This window comes from Crocodylus porosus, unplaced genomic scaffold (genome assembly GCF_001723895.1).
Source record: "Crocodylus porosus isolate Cpor-Errol unplaced genomic scaffold, CroPor_comp1, whole genome shotgun sequence".
NCBI classification, from domain to species: domain Eukaryota; kingdom Metazoa; phylum Chordata; order Crocodylia; family Crocodylidae; genus Crocodylus; species Crocodylus porosus.
Window position 1 is genome coordinate 47,334,427 of NW_017728906.1, and position 8,636 is coordinate 47,343,062.

Sequence of the window (8,636 nt, forward strand, 5' to 3'; positions counted from 1 at the left end):
AAGGGGAGAATGACATCCCGGGATTTGCTCGAGAAGCATCTATGGATGCAAGCCAGCATTTTGGTCGCTTTACTAGCCTCAGCATTGCATTGCAGGCTCATGTTCATCTTGTGGTCAATGATGACCCCAAAGTCTCTTTCTTCTGTAGTGCTATCCAACGTAGCAAGAGGAAAAGAGGTCATCTGTGCTCAGTGAATGCCTGAAGGGGAATGTGTACAATAAAGTGAAAGTGGGCTTTAGCCCAAGTTTCTCAATGATTTTTAAGGTGTCTGGAATCCAGCACCAGGATTTGCAAATGGCACCTATTTTCATGGTGACCCTGACAATGTGCTCAGATATGATTAGTGACCAACAAGAGAGTGTTCACCATGAACAGCTAGATGTTTCAGTTCAAGCAAAATGAGTTAAAAGCCAAGAGATGAGTTAAAAGCCAAGACTCCTTTTTAATTTGTCTTCTACAGAACAGAAGTTTAGAATTTTAAACAAGAGTTTTTATGAATTGCAACTGCCCATGTCATTAAGTGCCTCAGGGTAACCATCTCTGTGTAAAGGTCCCAGGCCCTTAGAAACCAGTCTTGTGTAAAAATAAATATACAGGTCACCTGCAGTCCAGCACAAGCTTGAGAATGACCTCAGTTCACTAACATTTTCTCTGGTTTTGTTTGCTGTCTTTGGTTAGTAAAGCATAGATAGCCCTTGCCTTCCAGAAGGCTGTTGGGCTGGGGTACAACCTGGAATATCTGCCACTCTTTCTGCTTCCCAGACTCATTTTGAGAACGTAATTAAATACCCCATCATGCTAAGCACCAAACCAACCACCAAGAGTGAAGGAAGTAGACAGCATTGAAATATAAGTATTAACAATAGCTTAACATTGAAATGGCTTTGTTGGGGAGGGTATGAACACAGCACAGTCTTTCCTCAAAAGAATTGGCACCACTCACCAGCTCTGTACTGCTAAGACTTTGTGCCAATGGCTTCTTAGTTCAGGTAGGTGAGGGTCTGTGCTTTTGGAGCAAGAGGGGCTGACATTTTTTGGCCTTTGTTCAGCCTGTTGCGCCGAGGTTGACCGACCATAACATGCAGGATAGAGACAGCCATGAAGTTCCTCAACAGCCACAGATTTATGACACCATCACAGGAGAAAGCTTTCTGGGAGCAGCAATAAAGACCATTTGATGGTACTAGACATGGTCTTTTAGATAACTAAAACCATTGTCCCAGCACCATAAATTTCTGCACCTGGTTATTGGGCAGTAAAATGTCCCCTTGTTCCTTGTCTCACATGACTGACTCTTAGCTGTCATTGCTGAATTGTAAACTTTAGAGTTGATTGAAGTTCAGACTTCACCTGCCTCTTATGAATTAAAAAGAAATAACTTTGAAGCAAGAATCAACTTGGAACCTACAATCTGCTTCCATATAGCAACTGTACAATAAGATGCCCTTCATTTTTTATTTATCTTGGAGCAGAAAATAAAAATATGTCAATAAAAGCAATTTGTACGACAAATAGCTACCCATAGGAAATGAAAAATAACCACTGTGCTGATGCCCTGGCAGCCTGTGTCAAATTTCTATTGATAAACCTTCATGGGTAGGATGAAATAATGCTACCCTAAAGAAATCCTCAACTTAATCTGCCCATGTGGCTGGTATAGGCTTTGAAAAATAACCTTTTATAATACACAGATGAATTTAGCATTTAAGAAGATTAATGCATTCATAAATAGCTTTGAAATCCAAAATCATTGAATTTAGTGCACAGAACAGGTCAAATAGGCATTTATCAAACCATCTGGCATCTTTCTGCACTGGGAAAAAAGTGTAATACAACTACAGATAGATGAGGAGTTTATGTCCCTTAGAATTATTTAATTTGGGTATATTTACCACTCCACTAAAAACTGCTGGCTGCTAACTGTAATGCAGTTGTTTTTGTTTGAAAGATAAAGTGAATTATAACAGAACTAGGCAGAATTTGTTATTAAGCCACTAGAGATCCTGTTTTGACTGGTACAGTTTGCTGAACACAGGGCTGGGAACATGGTATCCTTCAACGTTTTACATCAGCTAAATTATCATGTTTTCTTCACTGTTGTGAAGGGCTTAGAAGAAGCATTCAGAAGAAATAACAAGTGGTACTGCTTAACTGAGATGCAAGGAAATGGTCAGCTTTGCTTGAGGACACGCTCATGAATAACACCTGTCATGTGAAGTAATGGCCTAATGGAAGTTGTTGTGGTTAGCTTGTGTGATTTACATGCATAATCAATTCATTTTAAGCCACTTTTAAAGCTATATGTTTCCCCACTCTTCCCGGAAGCTACTAGTCACACTAAAAAGTGCCTAAAATAAACCATTGTGGAGTGAAGTCATGTATCTCCCACCCCAAATCTTTCAGCCTGTCCCATAAAGTCTGTCTTTGATTTTTGTTTGCATTTTTTTCCTAGCTAGAGGTGGTAGGAGTGATACCACCCAGATACCATCCCCTTGAAACACCCAAGCAGTGAAACCTGGTCTAAACCCAAACTTCATCCACTGGTGCCAGGTGTTACCACAGATATAACATTGGGGAATCTCATTGTCACCCAAACTTATTCTGTAGGTGGTACAGCGCTAGAAACATTGGTGCCCTGTCTACATTAGCTCCCCATCTTCCATCTGTTGCATCTGCTGTACATTTCAGCTGTTGGAGCTCATCTCAGGGAAAATATCAAATTTTTAAATCTGTTTTCACGCTGAATCGGAACATTTTTTTTTAAAATTTCCCTCAAAACAAAAATTCCAGAAGATATTATTTGGAAAAAAGAAGAATGTTGTTTCCAGATGCTTTTTTTCTTTTTTCATTTCAGTATTTATTTGTATTATTTATATCATTTTTCTTTATTTTATGCCATGAGTAGTAATAATGTATGATCTGTTGCAGGAGTGGACAATTATTTTGACTGGAAGGCCACTTAATGAGTTTTAGTGACCTGTCAAGTGCCACATCCATTTCTCTCTCTCTCTTCTCTATCTCTGTCTCTGTGTCTCTCTCCTCTCCTTCTATCCCTTCTGTCCCGGGACTCAAAGGGGCCGGGAAGACTTACCGGGAGAGCAGGACGCCGTGGTGGAGGGAGAGCCTGTGCGGCTCGTTAGCCGTGTCTATGTACAGCTGCGGCTGGCAGCTGATGGTGACGTCAGCCGCTGGCTGGGAGATTTAAAAATGGCGGCCGCTGCTCTAGCGGCGGCAAATGGAGAGGGGAACAAACAGCTGGCAAAGCCGTCCCCGACAACAGCCCAGTGGGACAAGAGCTGCCGAGCTGAAGTGCTGGAGAGTCCAGTAGCCGGGAGAAGAGGCGGAATGGCGGGATCACCGGCAGAGAAAGCCTGCAGCACCAGATTGGGTGAGCAGTGGAGGATCAAGACCACCCAGGAAGATCCCAAGCCGCAGGAAGTAAGTGCTGTGGTGGTGGGCGCAGGGAGCACTAAAGAGGGGCGTGAGGCTGAAGGCTCACCTGGCGGGAGAGAAAGATCGGGGCAGGATCGCCGCCTAGAATAGAAGGCGATCCTTCTATCAAAGGATATGGGGACAGCGCTATATATATATATATATTCATCCAGGAGACGTTTACCCCGAGGCCAGACCATAGAGGCGCTGGTGGTAGGTCAGGGAGGTAGGCCTTATAGAAGGATCACTTTGAGGAAATACGCTGCTGATGGTGTAGGGTGACGGATTGGTGGTGGGAATTATACAGTGTTATAGGGCTGGGACATCTATACCGGCGGGGAAGGAGTCTGACGGCCCATCACGGAGCAGGTGGAGACCACAGGTGGTGTGAGGCCAGGGTGTAGGGGTGGCAGGAGCCCCATATGTAACCGATGAGGCCAACCCAGGACACCAAGGGACCTGCGAACTAGCCCCGCCCCACTGGGATAACAGCAAAGTCGTGGCAGGTATACAACCAAACCTAGTAACACCAGTGCTCCGTGAAGAGGGTGGTCACCAAAACAGGTGCCAGATTACTCGGAGGGATCTACGAAGGCCCGTCGAGGACATCTTCCGCTCCCCAGAACCCAGCCAAAGCTGTAGTTCACCAATAGCCCCGGCATTCAGCTGTGAACCCAGATGGGACTTCCACTGTAGTGGGTGGGCAATGGCATTAGCTGTGGGTGCAGCCAGCAGGTTGTGGAGCCCCAGTGCAAAACCTGCGGGCAGTGTCTGCAGCTGATGCCACCACCCACCCAATGCAGCAGAAGCTCCTGCCTGGGTCCACAGCTGATGCCACCAGCAGGTTCCAGGTCTGTGCTTTGTGCGGGAGCTTCCACTGTGCTGGGAGGATAGTAGTGTCTGCTGTGGACGCTGCCAGCAGGTTCCGCTTTGGGACTCCTGAACCTGCCAGCAACATCCCCAGCTGATGCCACCACCCACCCACTATGGTAGAAGCCCCCACCCAGATCCACAGCTGATGCCACCATGTCAAGAGCTGATTCTGCTGGGCAGAACAGCTCCACTTGCCCACCCAACACCACATGGTGTCTGGAGCTTGAGCTGCCGCCTGCCTACGGGGCAGATCCAATGAGTTGGTAGCTGCCTCCCTTCAGGCTGGATTAAATCTGTTGACTTGCCAGATTCAGCCCACAGGCCATATTTTGCCCACCCCGATCTATAGTGGGGCATATCTTATTAAATATGGCATCATTTTGTGAGTTAATATTCTAATACTTTATGTTTATAGAATCATAGAAGTAGGGTCAGAAGGGACCTTGTAGATCTTCAAGTCCGACCCCCCCTGCCTGGGCGGGAGAAAAACTGGACTCAAATGAGTCCAGCCAGGTAGGCATCAAGCCTCTTAAAGATCCCCAGGGTAGGAGCCAGCACCACTTCCCTAGGAAGTTGGTTCCAGCTCCTAGCCGCCCTAACTGTGAAGTAGTTCTTGCAGATGTCTAATCTAAATCTACTCTCCAATAATTTGTGTCCATTATTTCTTGTCATGCCAGGGGGCACTAGGGGAAACAGTGTTTCCCCCAAACCCTTCTGGTCCCCCCCTAGTGAGTTTATAGACAGTCACCAGGTCCCCCCTCAGCCTTCTCTTGTGACTGTCTATAAACTCACTAGGGGAGACCAGAATTATTGAATTATTATTGTGTTAGCATTCTTAAGATCACCTGCCTCTCAGCAGAAGCATAACTAGGGATGGCTGAGCAGGGCATCAGCCTCAGGTATGAATTTAGAGGCACAAGAATGGCAACTGCAGTGACTGCCAGCCTAACTGCTGCTGCTGCCACCCAGGGTGCAGAAACTCCTTGGGTGTTGCATTCTCCGACCCTAAATACACATGAAAACGCCTAAGGTGCATCTCTACCCTGCCATCTCATGGTCCAAATCAAATCATAGCTGATTTGTGGTATAATGAAACAGTTTGACACTTGGCTCTAGGGAACAGGATAAGCACTTGAGATGGAGTTCCCTTTGCACATTTACATGGTAGTTTTGTAACTATCTACCTTGCTGTTTTTGTCCGTCACATTATGCTCTGGATACATAAATCTGCATGAATGAAACCGTACATGCACACAAGTTCCAGAAAAACAATGACTTAGGAGCAGGGGGCCTCCCATGTTTTAGCCTCAGTAGCTGCAGAGTTAGGACACTCAGCCAGGGAGCCAGGGACCTGTTTCTAGGTACTGTCACTGACAGAGGGGTTACAGAGTCTTCATCTCTGATTTTCTAACCTAGTGCTTTAACTACCACACCACAGCTTAGGTATTGCTTGGACTCTTCCCTGGGGCTCTTTTTGAAGTTGATCCACTACCACTTGCAGATTATATATATGTGCACTTTTATAGAGGGTTATATTCTGTTTCAAAAGGATAGGGTTGGGAAAAAAGGTGGTGGTATTGTCTTGTATATCAAAAACATACACCTTCTCCCTGGAAGGTGGTTGGGTGCAATGAGGTGGGTGGCTCAATGCAGGCACACCCCCTACTGGCCCATCCACAGTGTGGAAGACAACTTTTTGTTCTAGAAGGTGGAATATACTTCTTCACTGTTAGAATAGTAAATCAGTAGAATAGACTGCCTAGGGAAGTTGTGGACTTTCCATCACTGAAAGTGTTCAAGAATAGGTTGGACGGCCACTGGTCAGAGATGATCTAGGTGTAGCTATGCCTGTGTTGTACTGGGTGTTTCCAGTGCTTCTCGGCTTAGCTGGTTGCTCCTGCCCCCACTTTGACATATAGCAGAAAAAAAAGTAAGAGTGTTTTTAAGCTTTCCCAGAGTCACTGGGTGTTGGTTACAGCTAAGACTGGCAACTTGACCTGGGGTGTGCTGCTTCTCCTGCTAGGAGAAAACCTGGAGGTTCTTGGCTGGAGGGTCTTGCCTCTCTGCCCTGGGTGAGACTGACAACTGTATTTAGAGTCAGGAAGGAATTTTACCCCATGGTCAGATTGGTATGGACTGTGGGAATTTTTGCCTTCCTCTGTAGCAGAGGATATGGCCCTCTACCTGGGACCTCTTGAGCATATACTGGCAACCTTTTATACAAGCAAGGCATTAGCTGCTGTGGCTCCCCTGCTTTACCTGTGACAGGTTAGGGTGTTAGGTCTGTGTTGTGTCAGGGTTCATAGTAGTCGTATGTAAAGTTTAGATTATGGTTATATGGGATAGTCCTATCTTAGTCAGGGGGTTGGACTAAATGGACTTTGGGGATCCCTTCCAGCCCTACTTTTCTATGACTCTATGATTAATTAAATGGATGGAGAGCAATGGGGAAAGTCTCTGCCTCATTGGAAGCCCAGAAACCCTTCCTCCTGTAGGGGAGCATCCATTTCACTGAGCCACATGGCCCCTGGCTGTATGTATCTCGGTCTCTGAGCTGCCCTGGCAGACCAGCTTCAAAAAGAGTGCTGGAAAAGACTCTGGATAATATCTGACCCCTGGTGTGGTAGTCAGACTGCTGTGATGGAAAGTCAGACATATAGGTTCAAAGTCCCTCTGGAACCCATGTCTCTGGCTTCCTGCATAAAGGACTGTAAACACTCAGCCATTAGAGCTAAAACGTGGGAAGAGCCCGCAGATGCCTGTGTGCATCCAGGAGGAGCGCACATACATAGCTGTTTACCAACCTGGCCAGTCCATGCTCGCTCTGTGCACACACGCTTAAGTGTCCACACTCCTGGGGAAATAGGGTTGTTGCCTATGCCCCAGTAGTATTTTTGACCCTTATATGGCTAAAAAAACCCCTCTGTTGCTTAGAAATGCAAAAGGAAACAGAATTCCAGCCTTGGTGTGCTTACTTCAATATCCTAGAAAAATTATTCCTTGCTACTGTAAGTAAGCATACTGAAAATAGCTGCTCTCCTTAATTAGTACATTGAGGCTTTGTCTTACCCTCTAAAGCAATGTCAGATTAATTCAGTGAGACCCCTAGATCTATAAAATATCTCTTTCTGTATCAAGTGACTCCTGCTTTTAACATGTTTTTTAAATAAAAGACAATAAGCTAATGGAATATTTTGACTATTATGGTATCTCATAACATGACATCATGACCTTTTATATGACATGACCTGACTTGACATGGTTTGTCACATCATATCATGTTCTACTGTCAATGAGATGTAATGACATAATGTGCAAATCAGCATTTTAAGAACATAAAATAAATTCCACAATGAATTATCTTACATTTCCCTGTGGCAAAACCTTTTTCATTTAAAACACTATTTTTTCTTCTGTGGCAGACTTGCCAACAGAGCCCAACACCAGGCTTGAGAAATCTCCAATGTGATTGGTGAAGCATTTCCACCAATCAGGAAAGGATGGGAAGGAGTCTGCCTGAGAGTCTGGACCTGATTGTGAACTGTGCTTTTCGGGTCTGACAGACTTCAGGGGTAGAGCCCCCAGAGAGAATAAAAGGAGCAGCATGCCCAGCACACAGCAGATGCATCGGGACAAAGAAGCAAGCAGGGCTGAGAAGAGCTGGGGAGAGCTGCCCAGCAGGCGTTTCCAGTTGCCCTGAAGAAGCCCCGAAGACTCCCTTCACCAAAGAGACTTGGCGATTGGCACCAGCTCAAGACGGTGCATAGGTCAATGCACAGAGCCCAGACCCTGGCAGCTGCTTGAGGCAGCTCAGGCTGGCAAGCGGCCAGGAGTGCAGCACATGGGCTGGTGCATGGACCCTAGGCTCTGGGAGCCACATGTGGCGGCTCAGGTCTCCAACCCCTAGCGTGCGGCCAGGGCCTGGTGCAGGCAGTGCTGCACAGCAGGTCCTGAGCAGGGACCGAGACTCTGGCAGCCATTCAAGGCAGCTCAGGTCCATCAATCCTAACACATGACCAGGATCTCACACGAGTAGTAGGCCTATGTGAAGCACCTAGTATTCGTTTCGGATTCGGCCGATTTGGGGGACAGTGATTCAATTTGGTGATTCAAATCACTGTCCCAAATCAATTTGCCTAAATCTGATTTGGAGATTCAGCTGCTGCTGAATCTCTGAATTGCACAAGCCTGTCCCCTGCCCCTCTCCCAGCCCGGCAATGGCTGCCCCACCTGCCCCAGCTCCTGGCACTTTGAAAAAAAAAAAGCCCCAACTCCCTGCTGCCCCCCACTGTCCCATGCTGCATAGGAGGCTCTGTCACAAGCCCCCCGC